Genomic DNA, 17305 nt, shown 5'->3' with positions numbered 1-17305 from the left:
CATCGAGCTGAACGTGTGCTAGAACTCGGAGGTGTCGTAGTTTCGGTGCTTGATCGGTCGGGCCGTGAAGACGTACGACTACATCAACCGCGTTGTGCTAACGCTTTTGCTTTCGGTCTACGAGGGTACGTGGACAACACTCTCCCCTCTCGTTGCTATGCATCACCATGATCTTGCGTGTGCGTAGGAATTTTTTTGAACTTACTACGTTCCCCAACAGTGGCATCCGAGCCAAGTTTTATGCGTTGATGTTGTGCACGAGTAGAACACAAGTGAGTTGTGGGCGATATAAGTCATACTGCTTACCAGCATGTCACACTTTGGTTCAGCGGTATTGTTGGATGAAGCGGCCCGGACCGACATTACGCGTACGCTTACGCGAGACTGGTTCTACCGACGTGCTTTGCACACAGGTGGCTGGCGGGTGTCAGTTTCTCCAACTTTAGTTGAACTGAGTGTGGCTACGCCCGGTCCTTGCGAAGGTTAAAACAGCACCAACTTGACAAACTATCGTTGTGGTTTTGATGCGTAGGTAAGAACGGTTCTTGCTCAGCCCATAGCAGCCACGTAAAACTTGCAACAACAAAGTAGAGGACGTCTAACTTGTTTTTGCAGGGCATGTTGTGATGTGATATGGTCAAGACATGATGCTAAATTTTATTGTATGAGATGATCATGTTTTGTAACCGAGTTATCGGCAACTGGCAGGAGCCATATGGTTGTCGCTTTATTGTATGCAATGCAATTGCGCTGTAATGCTTTACTTTATCACTAAGCGGTAGCGATAGTCGTGGAAGCATAAGATTGGCGAGACGACAACGATGCTACGATGGTGATCAAGGTGTCGCGCCGGTGACGATGGTGATCATGACGGTGCTTCGGAGATGGAGATCACAAGCAGAAGATGATGATGGCCATATCATATCACTTATATTGATTGCATGTGATGTTTATCTTTTATGCATCTTATCTTGCTTTGTTTGACGGTAGCATTATAAGATGATCTCTCACTAAATTTCAAGATAAAAGTGTTCTCCCTGAGTATGCACCGTTGCCAAAGTTCGTCGTGCCCAGACACGACGTGATGATCGGGTGTGATAAGCTCTACGTCCATCTACAACGGGTGCAAGCCAGTTTTGCACACGCAGAATACTCAGGTTAAACTTGACGAGCCTAACATATGCAGATATGGCCTCGGAACACTGAGACCGAAAGGTCGAGCGTGAATCATATAGTAGATATGATCAACATATTGATGTTCACCATTGAAAGCTACTCCATTTCACGTGATGATCGGTTATGGTTTAGTTGATTTGGATCACGTGATCACTTAGAAGATTAGAGGGATGTCTTTCTAAGTGGGAGTTCTTAAGTAATATGATTAATTGAACTTAAATTTATCATGAACTTAGTCCTGGTAGTATTAGCATATCTATGTTGTAGATCAATAGCTCGCGTTTAGCTCGCCTGTTTTATTTTTGATATGTTCCTAGAGAAAACTAAGTTGAAAGATGTTAGTAGCAATGATACGGATTGGATCCGTGATCTGAGGTTTATCCTCATTGATGCACAGAAGAATTATGTCCTTAATGCACCGCTAGGTGATAGACCTATTACAGGAGCAGATGCAGACGTCATGAATGTTTGGCTAGCTCAATATGATGACTACTTGATAGTTTAGTGCACCATGCTTAACAGCTTAGAATCGGGACTTCAAAGACATTTTGAATGTCATGGATCATATGGATGTTCCAGGAGTTGAAGTTAATATTTCAAGCAAATACCCGAGTTGAGAGATATGAAGTCTCCAACAAGTTCTATAGCTAAAAGATGGAGGAGAATAGCTCAAGCAGTGAGCATGTATTCAGGTTGTCTGGGTACTACAATCGCTTGAATCAAGTGGGAGTTAATCTTCTAGATAAAATAGTGATTGACAGAATTCTCTAGTCACCATCACCAAGTTAGTAGAACTTCGTGATGAACTATAGTATGCAAGGGATGACGAAAATGATTCCTGAGCTTTTCATGATGATGAAATCGATGAAGGTAGAAATCAAGAAAGAGCATCAAGTGTTGATGATTAACAAGACCACTAGTTTCAAGAAAAGGGCAAAGGGAAAGAAAGGGAACTTCAAGAAGAACGGCAAGCAAGTTGCTGCTCAAGTGAAGAAGCCCAAGTCTGGTCCTAAGCCTGAGACTAAGTGCTTCTACTGCCAAGGGACTGGTCATTGGAAGCGGAACTACCCCAAGTAATTGGCGGATAAGAAGGATGGCAAAGTGAACATAGGTATATTTGATATACATGTTATTGATGTGTACTTTACTAGTGTTTATAGCAACCCCTCGGTATTTGATATTGGTTCAGTTGCTAAGAGTAGTAACTCGAAATGGGAGTTGCAAAATAAACATAGACTAGTTAAGGGTGAAGTGACGATGTGTGTTGGAAGTGGTTCCAAGATTGATATGATCATCATCGCACACTCCCTATACTTTCGGGATTAGTGTTGAACCTAAATAAATGTTATTTGGTGTTTGCGTTGAGCATAAATATGATTGGATCATGTTTATTGCAATACGGTTATTCATGTAAGTTAGAGAATAACTGTTGTTCTGTTTACATGAATAAAACCTTCTATGGTCATACACCCAATGAAAATGGTTTGTTGGATCTCGATCGTGGTGATACACATTTTCATAATATTGAAGCCAAAAGATGCAAAGTTAATAATGTTAGTGCAACTTATTTGTGGCACTGCCGTTTAGGTCATATTGGTGTAAAGCGCATGAAGAAAATCCATGCTGATGGGCTTTTGGAATCACTTGATTATGAATCAGTTGATGCTAGGGAACCATGCCTCATGGGCAAGATGACTAAGACTCCATTCACCAGAACAATGGAGCGAGCAACAGATTTGTTGGAAATTATACATACTGATGTATGTGGTCCGATGAATATTGAGGCTCGCGGCAGGTATCATTATTTTCTGATCTTCACAGATGATTTGAGCAGATATGAGTATATCTACTTGATGAAACACAAGTATGAAATATTTGAAAAGTTCAAAGAATTTCAGAGTGAAGTGGAGAATCATTGTAACAAAAATAAAAGTTCCTACGATATGATCGCAGAAGTAAAATATTTGAGTTACGAGTTTGGCCTTCAGTTAAAACAATGTGAAATAGTTTCACTACTCACGCCACCTGGAACACCACAGTATAATGGTGTGTCCGAACGTCATAACCATGATTTATTAGATATGGTGCGATCTATGATGTCTCTTACCGATTACCACTATCGTTTTGGGGTTATGCATTAGAGACAGCTACATTCACGTTAAATAGGGCACCATCTAAATCCGTTGAGACGACACCGTATGAACTGCGGTTTGGCGAGAGACCTAAGCTGTCGTTTCTTAAAGTTTGGGACTGCGATGCTTATGTGAAAAAGTTTCAACATGATAAGCTCGAAGCCAAATCGGAGAAGTGAATCTTCATAGGATACCCAAAAGAAAATGTTGGGTACACCTTCTATCACAGATCCGAAGGCAAGATATTCATTGCTGAGAATGGATCCTTTCTAGCGAAGGAGTTTCTCTCGAAAGAAGTGAGTGGGAGAAAAGTAGAACTTGATGAGGTAACTGTACCTGCTCCCTTATTGGAAAGTAGTTCATCATAGAAATCTGTTCCTGTGACTACTACACCAATTAGTGAGGAAGCTAATGATGATGATCATGTAACTTCAGATCAAGTTACTACCGAAACCTCGTAGGTAAACCAGAGTGAGATTCGCACCAGAGTGGTACGGTAATCCTATTCTAGAGGTCATGTTACTTGACCATGACGAGCCTACGAACTATGAGGAAGCGATGATGAGCCCAGATTCCACGAAATGGCTTGAGGCCATGAAATCTGAGATGAGATCCATGTATGAGAACAAAGTATGGACTTTGATTGACTTCCCCAATGATCGGCGGGCCATTGAGATTAAATGGATCTTCAAGAGGAAGACGGACGCTGATATTAGTGTTACTATCTACAAAGCTAGAATTGTCGCAAAAAGGTTTTCGACAAGTTCAAGGTGTTGACTACGATGAGAGTTTCTCACTCGTATCTATGCTTAAGTCTGTCCGAATCATGTTAGAAATTGCCGCATTTTATGAAATCTAGCAAATGGATAAACAAAACTGCATTCCTTAATGGATTTATTAAAGAAGAGTTGTATATGATGCAACCAGAAGGTTTTGTCAATCCTAAAGGTACTAACAAAATATGCAAGCTCCAGCGATCCATCTATGGACTGGTGCAAGCATCTCGGAGTTGGAATATACGCTTTGATAAGTTGATCAAAGCATATAGTTTTATACAGACTTGCGGTGAAGCCTGTATTTACAAGAAAGTGAGTGGGAGCACTACAACATTTCTGATAAGTATATGTGAATGACATATTGTTGACCGGAGATAATGTAGAATTATTCTGCAAAGCATAAAGGAATGTTTGAAAGGAGTTTTTCAAAGAAAGACCTCGGTGAAGCTGCTTACATATTGAGCATCAAGATCTATAGAGATAGATCAAGACACTTGATAAGTTTTTCAATGAGTACATACCTTGACAAGATTTCGAAGTAATTCAAAATGGAACAGTCAAAGAAGGAGTTCTTTCCTGTGTTACAAGGTGTGAAGTTGAGTAAGACTCAAAACCCGACCACGGCAGAAGATAGAGAGAAAATGAAAGTCATTCCCTATGCCTCAGCCATAGGTTCTATAAAGTATGCCATGTTGTGTACTAGACCTATTGTATACCCTGCCCTGAGTTTGGCAAGGGAGTACAATAGTGATCTAGGAGTAGATCAGTAGACAGCGGTCAAAATTATCCTTAGTGGAATAAGGATATGTTTCTCGATTATGGAGGTGACAAAAAGGTTCGTCATAAAGGGTTACGTCGATGCAAATTTTGACACTGATCCAGATGACTCTAATTCTCAATCTGGATACATATTGAAAGTGGGAGCAATTAGCTAGAGTAGCTCCGTGCAGAGCATTGTTTACATAGAAATTTGCAAAATACTTACGGATCTGAATGTGGCAGACCCGTTGACTAAACTTCTCTCACAAGCAAAACATGATCACACCTTAGTACTCTTTGGGTGTTAATCACATAGCGATGTGAACTAGATTATTGACTCTAGTAAACCCTTTGGGTGTTGGTCACATGTCGATGTGAACTATGGGTGTTAATCACATGGTGATGTGAACTATTGGTATTAAATCACATGGCGATGTGAACTAGATTATTGACTCTAGTGCAAGTGGGGGACTGAAGGAAATATGCCCTAGAGGCAATAATAAAGTTATTATTTATTTCCTTATATCATGATAAATGTTTATTATTCATGCTAGAATTGTATTAACCGGAAACATAATACATGTGTGAATACATAGACAAACAGAGTGTCACTAGTATGCCTCTACTTGACTAGCTCGTTGATCAAAGATGGTTATGTTTCCTAACCATAGACATGAGTTGTCATTTGATTAACGGGATCACATCATTAGGAGAATGATGTGATTGACTTGACCCATTCCGTTAGCATAGCACTTGATCGTTTAGTTTGTTGCTGTTGCTTTCTTCATGACTTATACATGTTCCTATGACTATGAGATTATGCAACTCCCGTTTACCGGAGGAACACTTTGTGTGCTACCAAACGTCACAACATAACTGGGTGATTATAAAGGTGATCTAGAGGTGTCTCAGAAGGTACTTGTTGGGTTGGTGTATTTCGAGATTAGGATTTGTCACTCTGATTGTCGGAGAGGTATCTCTGGGCCCTCTCGGTAATGCACATCACTTAAGCCTTGCAAGCATTGCAACTAATGAGTTAGTTGCAGGATGATGTATTACGGAACGAGTAAAGAGACTTGCCGGTAATGAGATTGAACTAGGTATTGAGATACCGACGATCGAATCTCGGGAAAGTAACATACCGATGACAAAGGGAACAACGTATGTTGTTATGCGGTCTGACCGATAAAGATCTTCGTAGAATATGTGGGAGCCAATATGAGCATCCAGGTTCCGCTATTGGTTATTGACCGGAGACGTGTCTCGGTCATGTCTACATTGTTCTTGAACCCGTAGGGTCCGCACGCTTAAGGTTTCGATGACAGTTATATTATGAGTTTATGAGTTTTGATGTACCGAAGGAGTTCGGAGTCCCGGATGAGATCGGGGACATGACGAGGATCTCGAAATGGTCGAGACGTAAAGATCGATATATTGGACGACTATATTCGGACATCGGAAAGGTTCCGAGTGATTCGGGTATTTTTCGGAGTACCGGAGAGTTACGGGAATTCGCCGCGGAGTATATGGTCCTTATTGGGCCATACGGGAATAGAGGAGAGAGGCCAAAAGGAAGGAGGCATGCGCCCCCTCTGGTCCGAATTGGACAAGGGGTGCAGCCCACTTTTCCTTGTTCCTCTCCTCCTCTTTCCTTCTCTCCTACTCCAACAAGGGAAGGAGGAGTCCTACTCCCGGTGGGAGTAGGACTCCCCCCTTGGCGCGCCCTCCTCCTAGGCCGGTCGCCTCCCTCCCTTGCTCCTTTATATATGGGGGCAAGGGGGCACCCCATAGACACAACATTTGATCATTGATCTCTTAGCCGTGTGCGGTGTCCCCCCTCCACCATAGTCCTCGATAATATTGTAGTGGTGCTTAGGCGAAGCCCTGCGACAGTAGAACATCAAGATCGTCACCACGCCATCGTGCTGACGGAACTCTTCCCCGACATTCTACTGGATCGGAGTCCGGGGATCATCATCGAGCTGAACGTGTGCTAAAACTCGGAGGTGCCGTAGTTTCGGTGCTTGATCGGTCAGGCCGTGAAGACGTACGACTACACCAACCGCGTTGTGCTAACGCTTCCGCTTTCGGTCTACAAGGGTACATGGACAACACTCTCCCCTCTTGTTACTATGCATCACCATGATCTTGCGTGTGCGTAGGAATTTTTTTGAAATTACTACGTTCCCCAACACGTGCACACCCGTGCTACTGCTATACAAGTGTAGCAGCAGCGCGCTTCGTGGAAGCTCACTACTGCTAATAGCTCTAGCGCGCTTTGCCTGGACGCGCTACTGCTACTGTGGCGCTGCTGCTAACTTTTCTCCACTCGCTACTGCTAATTTTAGTAGTTTTTTTTTTCTGCATATTTGTTTTGTATTTGAATAGGGTTTATACAATAATCTTTAGCATATGATACACATACAAATTTAATCATAGCATATACATACAAATAGTCTCATCAAATCATGTCATCATCATAATCATCATCCAACACAAAGTGGTCTCTCGTCATCATCTCGAAAATAGCGATACAAATCTCGATTACTTGAAACTACATCGTCATCCATCTAAACAATGATATACGCGAGAAGGGCTATCACTTTGCGTGAACCTAAACTAACTACTGGCTGTCGATCGGAAACTGGAAACCAGTACACCTGGGCCTGACATTCCGGCCACTCGTCATATACTCCTGGCGTAGCACTTCTTCGCCATCGATGATCTATACACCCGCATTGTCACATGAGTCGATGACATGCAACATATATAGTTGAGCAACAGAAAGAGACAGACTTGGCAAAATAGAAGCAACATATCATAAGCATAAATAACAAAGTTCATCGTACCCAAAATGCCCTAACTAGAGTGATCTTCGCTAGTCGAGGAGGATGGTTTAATTACATCACAAATAAAGTTTTGTCATGCATAATTCAAAGTTTCGTCATACAGATAGTATGGACTAAACGGACACATTGTCATATATCGACAATCACTCCATTTCGTGCCATCCATCCAAGTCAGGGAGATAGTCCCCGAGCTTAGTGAAAGGCTTCAGGTCGAGACGATGAGCGGCTACGCATGTTCGGACGTCTTCTCGCGACATATGTCCTTCTTCGTAGAACATCCATGTTTTTCCGACGACCTCCTTCATGATGATTTGGGAAAGTTCGCGCTGGATGTGATAGAACTTAGCTCGAAGTCGATGATCCTCGATATATCCTAAGTTCTTTGCCCATTGCAGAATATGGGCATCGCCGGATGTAGGTGACATGCGAAGGTTCTGGTGATCCTGTCTGTACTCCAGCATCTGGTGTAGGACATAGAATCCATCATTAAGAGAATCACTCGGTTGCTGGATGCAGCAGAAGTCGGTCTTATGGCCGAAGGCGGGCCTGCCGTCCTTTTTCTTCTTGTCCTTGACCTCTCCACCCCGTGTGCCGTAGTAAAACATAGCACTGTCGAGAACAGATTTGATGTGGGTGTAATCCTTTTTGTTAATGTTCTTCGACGATTCCAAGTAAAGAGTGTGGGAGTATCGGGGGTAGAGGATGATGAGGACGGTGCGCCCGCCGCTTCGCAAAATAAGTACACCTCAAATTAATTAGCCTCCATCATGCAAATGAATGATTGAAATCAAAGGAAGGATATCCGCGTGGATAACTTACATGGGATGATAAGGCACGAGAATCGCCTCCTTGTCCTTATTGGCGAGCATGAAATTGACGATGTATTCCCTCGCGTATTCACAGTGCTTTGCGTAGACTCCCAAGGAGGCCTCGTGCATGAAGTACAGGTCAGCGACACATATATGAGGTATCTGCTCAACCCCGATGAGGTAGTTCATGTGCAAAGCATAAAGGCGGACAAACGCAAAATCCAGCTTCTTCAAGTGAAACATGTCGAAGATGTAATCGAATCGAAGGAAGAACTTCTCTGTGGGGAATGTGTCGACGTACGACAATCCCCGCGGCACGTTAACCACGCAGAGTGGGTATCCTGGATTTTTTAAGGCGATGAGGCCTTTCTCTATCCGCAGCACATCGTCATGAAGTCTCCTTAAATCGCCGAATCTGGCCCCTAGCGCTGCTTCAGGTAGGATTGGTTGACTGGGGATATGCCATTTTGCCGCACCGGGGATATCTATATGGTCTTGAACCCGAGGCTGCTGAGGCGGCTGGATCATAGAAGCAGCTTTTTTTGCCTTTCCTCGGTCTCTTCCTAGACTTCTTTACTACCGGAAGGTTGTCCATAATACGTTCAGACTCCGGAGGCGGCAATTCAAGCACCGAATCATGACGCTCAAACCCTAAGTAGGCGCCATTATTGACATACTCTTGAGTGTCATCGTCATCCTCATCCTCATCTATGGCGACGTCACCAGCGACTAATGGAGTAGGCGAGGTGTTGATGTTCATACCTAACTGCGTGCTCGTGGGTGTGCTCCCGGCCGCCTCCAGATGAACCAGACTCTTTGGCCACAATAGGACCCACCCATTGCAACAATCACCAAGCCGCCGCGGGGTCTCGTCGTCATCCCCCACTAGTACCAGAGGAGCCAAATTCTCGTGGCCCGGTTTGACACTGGCCATGGAAACCTTGAAGACTTCCGGGGGGATCGGCCGGCTACGGAACAATGGTTCCTTTGGCTCCATTATCGTCGCCTTCCCCACGTCCACCTTCTGGTCGCCGATGGTGTACAATATGGTGCACGGGGTTTCGTCGGCCTGCAAAGAAAAGTCTGTGACGTGAGACATCCGGAAGGCAACGAAAACGGGAGATTATACATTTATTGAATGGGGCCGGTGTGACAGATACCGTGAGGGCGTCAAGCTCAGCCAAAGACGAAGCACCGCCGAGCACGCCCGGTGCCGAAGCCAGTGTCGGAGCAGGTGCGGAAGCCGGTGCGGGAGCAGGTGCAGGAGCCGGTGCGGGAGCAGGTGCAGCAGCCGCACTACAAGAAATATGTCAACTAGTGACCTTTTGTCAGTGACCCTGGAAGAAATGGTCATAGATCTATGACCATTTCAGACCAATTGGTCAAAAGCTGTTCGGGGGGCTCCAAACCCTAAACCATTGCGACCATTTTGGTCAGAAAGGTCGTAATTTCCTTACATGAAATGGTCATAAGCAAACAGCACTAGTCGGCTGCCTTATTTCTAGTTGTTAACGACCAATATAGATGGTCATAGCCTTGTAAATTGTGGTAGGTTGCTATGACTAGGCGCCACCTCATCAGTTTTGCCTATATGTCATGTCCATGTGGCAGTTGTTGCCCTAGGTTGTGAAGCAACCTATATTTCTGTCATTCCAAAATTCCCAAAAAAATCTCATAAATTCTTTGGGTCATATCTTCGTCAAATATGTAAAAACCTTCCTTGCCTAGTTCAAAAATAATTCAAAAATATTCATTTTCCTATTCTGTTCAGAACAACAGTTTGTGAAGGAAGTACCACTTTGGCATGTCCAAATAGTATATATTTTCTACAGTGCTTTCCTATGCCCAAATAACCATCCTCCACCAAATGCCAGCTCAATCCATTCATTATTTTGAGCCGAGCTTCAACATTCGTATTTATGTCCAGTGTGGTAGTTTGCAAAGCAAGTACCACCTAGGCTCCTCCTTTTGAGCTAAAAATTTATGAAGACGGTCTTCTTAGTAACTGATCATCCTCAGCCAAAACTCACGCCCATTAGCCATGTACATTTCACGTACCGCTAATCAAACACTTGACTGCTAATTCATGTTTGAGGATCGATCAGTCTCCTCGTGAGAATCTTATGTTGTAATTTTCTTCCTAGCACCTACCTGGGGAGTGCCCAACCCACTAGATATGCCTAGGATGCCCAGAACACATGGCAACGCCACGGTCACGCGGTGACCACGCGGCGGGCATGCGAGTTTACGCGCTCTAGAGTTGGGGGCCTCGGCCACCGCCCAAACCTCGATGTATCGCCACCAAACCATGTATTTATGATTAAATAGGTACTTATGTAACTATAAATGATTTTTGGAAAAAATAAATAGTAAACTATGAGGCAGCTGCAGTTCAAATTTGACCCGCTTCCTGCTGAATCGGCGGGAATTTGTCTTTTTCACCAGAGGTGGATCAAAACTTTTGACACCCAACCATTTTGTCAATTGTGCATTAAATATGGCCTAGTATTTTAGAAAATTGATTTGGTCCAATTTTGCAACAAATATATGGTAGGTCCTTCACAAAAAAACTCATTTCGGGCACTCGGAAAATGGAAAATGTATTTTCCGTGCAAAGAAAATGAAAACTCCCTTAGGCAACATTGTTTGGAATTCCAAGATGCACCCTTGTGCACAATATGAGATCATTTGAACAAACTATGCTAAGAATGTGGCCATAAGATTGGTTATTTGGCTTGAAAGCCATGAATCTTCACGCATGATAGCTCATTTCTGAGAACACTTTTTTAAAATAATTGCCGTATTACAAGTTTATTATTTTTTCTGGAAACATGGTCAGATATAATGACACAATGCGAAGTTTTTCTATTTTTTTTAAATTTTTTTTGAATTTTTTATACCCGCTTCGAAATGCGGTCAAAACGGCGGGCTTGACCGTTCCTAGCTAGTGGTTGAATCTTGGAATTTTTTTGGTGTTTCTCTGATTAAATAGATACTTATGTACCTATAAATGATTTTTGGAAAAATAAAATAAAGAGCAAACTACGAGGTAGCTACAGTTCAAATTTGACCCGCTTCCAACTGAATCGGCGGGAATTTATCTTTTTCACCAAAGGTGGATAAATACTTTTTGCACACAACTATTTGGTCAATTGTGCATTAAATATGGCCTAGTATTTTAGAAAAATGATTTGGTCCAATTTTGCAACAATTATTTGGGAGGTCCTTCACAAAAAAACCTCCTTTTGGTCACTCGAAAAATGGAAAATGATTCTTTCGTCCAAAGAAAAAGAAAACTTCCTTAGGCAACATTGTTTGCCATTCCAATATGCACCCTTGTGCACAATATGAGATCATTTGAAGAAACTATGCCATGAATGTGGCCATAAGATTGATCATTTGACTTGAAAGCCATTGATCTCCACGCGTGATAGCTCGTTTCTGAGAACACTTTTTTAAAATAATTGCCGTATTACAAGTTTATTATTTTTCCTGGGAACTTGGCCACATATAATGACACAATGCGAAGGTTTCCCAATTTTTTGATTTTTTTGAATTTTTTATGCCCGTTTCAAAATGCGGTCAAAACGGCGGGAATGGCCGTTCCTAGCTAGTGGTTGAATATCGGAATTTTTTTGGTGTTTCTCTTATTAAATAGATACTTATGTACCTAGAAATGATTTTTGAAAAAATAAAGAGCAAACTATGAGGCAGCTACAGTTCAAATTTGACCCGTTTCCACCTGAACCGGCGGAAATTTGTTTTTTTCATGAGAGGTGGATCAAAACTTTTGACACCCAACCATTTGGTAAATTGTATATTAAATATGAAATAGTATTTTAGAAAATTGATGGAGTCCAATTTTGCAACAAATATTTGGTAGGTTCTTCACAAAAAAACCCATTTTTGCCACTCAGAAAATGATTAAAAATAGCTAGAAAGATCAGAAATGCATACAAATGGGTCCTTATCCATAAAATGTGGTCTAACTCTAGTGAAAATTTGTGTGACGTCTTTTTGAAAAATATTTTGATAGCTACTTCATAAAATCCCTCTATTTTTAATAGTTCAAAACTATTTTAAACCATTGATTTTCCGAACCAATCAGAACACTTTCCACGGATTGATGACATGGCGTCCATCCATCCATCGATCCATCTCTGCATTCCACATCCATCCATCCATCTTTCTACAGAAAAAAAAATGAAAACAAAAAGAGATACCCCCACCCGCAGCCCAAACCCTAGCTCAGATCGATCCCTTCCTCCCATCTCCGCGCCGTCGCCGCCCCCCTCCCGATCCAGTCCTCTCCCGCGCGGAAACCCTTCCTCCTCACCCACCGCCCCGACCTCACCGCCCCCACATCGCCGGATCCACACCTCCTCATTCCAGATCGAGGATGACGCCCCCCCCCCCCCCCGCCCCCCCCCCCCCGCGTCGCCGCCCCTCCTTCCCCGCAATGCTCCGTCGAACCCTAGCACTCCAGATCCACCTCACGCGCTCCCCCTCGTCTCCCACATCGCCGTCGCCACCCAGTTCCCCTCACTTCTCCGTCCAGGCGCTGTCTCCATCAATCGATCTCCCGAGCAAGCGACCTCCCTCCCCCGTCGTCAAGGGGCCTACACGAACCTCCACGAACCAAGGCCGGCAACGTCTACCGCGCGTCAGATCCAACACGAGGACGACGAGCAGGGAGTGGGCTTCCTCACTCTACTCCTTCTCCGGCGACGACCTTCCCCTCCGTGCACGCGTTCCAGCAGCGGGCTTCTCCTTCCGCTTGCTTCGTGTCGCGGAGCCGTGGAGGAAGACCCACGGGCGCGGCGCCCCTCCTGCCGCAAGCGGCCATCAGCGGCGGCTGCTGCATCGTAGGTCAGTCCCGCCTCGCTCGTGCCCTTCCACCGCTTCCTCCTCCCTACCGCCGTCCTGGCCGGGCTCGCCTCCGCATCGCCCTCCCTGTATGTGTCTGGTGTGTGCTCCGGTTCTCCCAGTCCCAACTATTGCGCTGTACTGGTATTTTGCTTCTTGAAGCGGATTCTGATGGGTTCTTTCTCTTCTCTTGGTGCTTGAGCAGATAGCGTATTCTAGGCCAGCACCGGATCGACATCGACGGGGAGGAGGAGCTTGTTGCAGACCAAGAGGGGTACGTGGTTTCACTTTCTTCTTATATTTAAGTTTAATCCTTCAGTCTCCATGGCGTGCGAGCATGGATGGAGGGACTTGGTCTGATTTTTGTGATTCTAGAGATAATTTGGTTGCAACTGATGCCTTTTTTTAGTTTGAAGTGATGCTGTTGGATAGCACTCATGTGTTACCTAACTTCGAAATAGGTAGACGGCAGCTTGGATTTGATGGTGCAGGGCACGCACTGAAGATACTGAATTCACATGCTTGTTAACTGAATATAGCCTCTTGTTCTGCAACCTGCTTGACGAACTCACACTGTTATGATTGACAAGGCTGGTGTGGAGTTGCTGGGCTTAATAAAATAGAGTTCAATGGTGAACTACCAAAGGAAATTACATAGTATCATTCAGTAGTACATCAGTAAGAAACTTGGACATCAGATAGCTATTAGTAGGAAACTTGGATTCTGTATGTCCAGATAGCTATCATGCAAATGTGCACCCTTATTTCAAGCATTTCCGGACGGAGGGAGTATTTTTTAGAGAGTATACTTCTCACCATGTTCAGGACTTCCCAGCACCTTCATCTGATACGCATCCGTTTATTTTTGTCCATGCTTATCAGACTGCCCTATGAGCTTCGAGACCCATAACTAAGTAGTTGTTTTGCTTGTTTTTGAGCTACTGCCACTTTGAGTTGCTGTAGATGATGAGTAGATGATCTGGTGTACATTTTGTGGTCTGGAAACAAAATTACTAAGCAAGGTGAAGCCCTGAGCTTGACTTCATCGCTGTGCTCTGTTTATCTAACATGGTTGAAATGAGCGCTGTAAAGTTTCATGTCTAAGCTCAGTTTTTATCCTAAGTCCTGAAGTAATTATTTTGGTTACATCATAGTTTGCTGAGAATATTAACTTGAACATTGTATGTATGCCCTGATGCATGTACACACACGGTTCAGCAAATATCGAGCTGCAGCGAAACAATCTGGAGCTAGAGAACATCAAGGATAAGATCAAGGAAGTTCTTGCCTTGTTGGCAACATTGTGAGGTTCGTGCATCATTAGGATTGCTTGAGTGATCTCAGTACTGTCATTGTGATGTTCCTAACCTCCCTCTTTTCGCTATCCAGATCATGACCAAGAATGACAAGAAGGGAGGCTCATCAACCACCTACCAGCACACCTATCATGACCGATGATGAGACGCTGAAGGTGCGCTTCTTGTTTGTACATTCCTTGCTTGGTTGGTGTCATGGAGATATGCACGTGCCATGTGTTGTATGACCTCTCTATTTTTGTTTCTTATCATATGTACTTATCTTGCCACTGCTCCTGCTTCTGAATCATGAAGTTAATAGTATCTGGCTTCTATGTGATGACATGTGTTGATAGATAGATACTAGCTATATGTTTTCCAGGTTACATGCTGATTGTACTCATTCAATTAACTCTTTTAAACATGACTTGGTTATTTAAACCCTGCCCTGCCTGTGTATATGCTAATTGTAGCTTCCCCTAATATATTCACTTTGCAAAACTATTGATGCTTTGATGCTAAATGCAATTTGCAGGGAGCTCGATGAAGCTTGGACGTTGGTGTGGGCTCCGACGGTGGTGGTGGTGCTGGGCTGGTTGTGGCCTCATGCGTGGTAGGGGGCTAGGCTGGCCCTTGACTTCAACAGTTTGACTACCTCCTTGGCTCCTGCCTCTGCACCATAAATCTCTGGTGAACTCCGGTGAACTCTTGGGGCTACCTTCTTCACTCTGATCATCTTCTTAGTTCTGTTGCTATGACACATTGATTTGTATGCCTGGTTATTAGAGGTTTTTTCTGCTAGTACTTCTTGTAAGGCAATATAATTGGTTGTTTTGTGCTGCTGGCCTAATTAAACATGATCAGTATGTATACTTCTTTGAGATAGACATTTCATGCATGTTTATGAGGTACGAATTCTACAGATGTCACAAAATATTGGTGGCAAAGTGTCTTCTTATCTTTATATTTGCTTAGCTAAAATCTTAGAGTAACAATAACTGTACTTGACAAGTAAACATTAGCATCTTAAATGATCATCTTAAATGATTAGCTAAAATGATGTAGGAGTAGTAGAAACTTCATGGTTGATCCTGATTGCTGAACATGGGAGATGCATCTTCTTTTGCATATCAATTACATAGTAGTACTATGTAATGCTTGCCGATGTGGTACATTCAATACTGGCAGCACTGGCCATTAATTACACTGGCCATTTTACGCTAGGCTTTAGATTCTGCCGAGCCAGATCCGTTGACCTGCGGTTTGATTCGTGGTGTGCGAGATTTGTTCCTGGGCTGACGTGGTGTGTTTGCCGGTGTGATTTTCGCAGGCCTTGGACAAGATCAGTACGGTGCCGATGGAGGCCCTCGCCGCCGGCGTCGATGTGTCCATGATTGGGCAGTTTGGTGTTGGCTTCTACTCCGCCTACCTTGTTGCCGAGAGGGTCGTCGTCACCACGAAGCACAACGACGACGGGCAGTACGTGTGGGAGTCCCAGGCCGGTGGCTCCTTCACCGTCACTCGTGATACGTTTGGGAAGTAGCTCGGCAGGGGTACCAAGATGGTCCTCTACCTCAAGGACGACTAGGTATGCAGTCCAATCCTCCTATACTGTGATGGCTTACTCTTCATGTCTTGATGTGGTTCTCTGCTTAGTGTAGCTGTATTAGACTCACTATGAGATGTCCACTCTTGTTTTGTTAACAAACGTGAACTGTTAAGTCATCTATTCATGGCGGTTGCTTTTGTTCAGTATATATGTGTGCTTTCTGATTTGTATGCGTAGGTGGTTATGCATGCCGGTATACTACAGCTAGTTGTATGTGCTCATTACCTTCCTGTTGTCACTTTGTCAGCATCAATCCAATCCAATCCATCCCAATGAATCTAAGTTGCTCGTTTAGTTCTCGCCATCGATGGTAGCCAACAACTAACCGATCTTAGCTGCTGCCGGCTGTTTGGCATCCTATGTATTTTTTGCTGCTAGTCTCAGAAATAATGCATGAATGGCATCAAAACTGATTCATGCTATCTCTCGGGCAAAGTAGATGCTAGTTTGATTACTCTCTGTACATCATCAGGTCTACTTGATGCAAGTCTCTATTTTTTGTTTGTCTCTCTTTGACATATTGCTTTTTCTTTTTGAATGTGCAGGTTATTTGCATCTTGATTAGGAGATGATGGTGGTCATCTTTTGTTGCGGGGAACCTGTTAGATAAAGTTTATGTGATTTGAACCTGCAAGATACATTTCTGTATAATGTTGTGAGATAAAAGTTATGTACTTGTGAACATAGGAGATAAGTTATTGATATGTGTTGGCCTGTCTAATGTTATGCGAGATAAAGTTGTGTGAGAAAGTTTTCTATACTTGTGTTATTACTGTGGGAAAGAAGTACCGTTACTATACTGATTTGAGAATATTGGCTGTAAATAAAAGAGGGCTTGGCCCACTATTGGATTGTAAAAAGGCCCTGTCCAGAATTTATATTGCACTCAATACTTGGGCTCTAAAAAGGCCATGGCCCAAACTATGTTGGACTTGTTTCTAAAAAGAGCAACATAAATTTCAGATTCTAAAAAGGTTGAGGCCCAAAAAATGGATTGTAAAAGACTGCATCTCAAAAAAAGTCCTAATTGTTGG

General features: G+C 43.5%; 1 long non-coding RNA gene across 5 annotated transcripts; it reads left to right on the top strand.

Annotated features, from left to right (window-relative positions):
- Window positions 1-12940: 12940 nt before the first annotated feature.
- On the top strand, window positions 12941-17070 carry LOC125518023 (uncharacterized). Of its 5 annotated transcripts, XR_007287939.2 has the most exons (8): window positions 12941-13467; window positions 13573-13641; window positions 13829-14389; window positions 14586-14675; window positions 14757-14838; window positions 15198-15362; window positions 15993-16250; window positions 16817-17070. It is a non-coding gene; the product is annotated as an uncharacterized LOC125518023 (long non-coding RNA). The 5 variants fall into 5 exon arrangements; XR_015610370.1 differs by lacking the exon at window positions 13829-14389 and having other exon boundaries at window positions 12941-13370; XR_007287937.2 differs by having other exon boundaries at window positions 12941-13370; window positions 13829-14675.
- The last annotated feature ends 235 nt before the right edge of the window (window positions 17071-17305 follow it).

The sequence above is a fragment of the Triticum urartu genome, chromosome 7A (assembly GCF_056163025.1).
Source record: "Triticum urartu cultivar PI428250 chromosome 7A, HENAU_Tu73, whole genome shotgun sequence".
NCBI lineage: Eukaryota > Viridiplantae > Streptophyta > Magnoliopsida > Poales > Poaceae > Triticum > Triticum urartu.
Note: the sequence above shows the minus strand (reverse complement) of the source record. Positions and strands in the feature narration are given on the sequence as shown.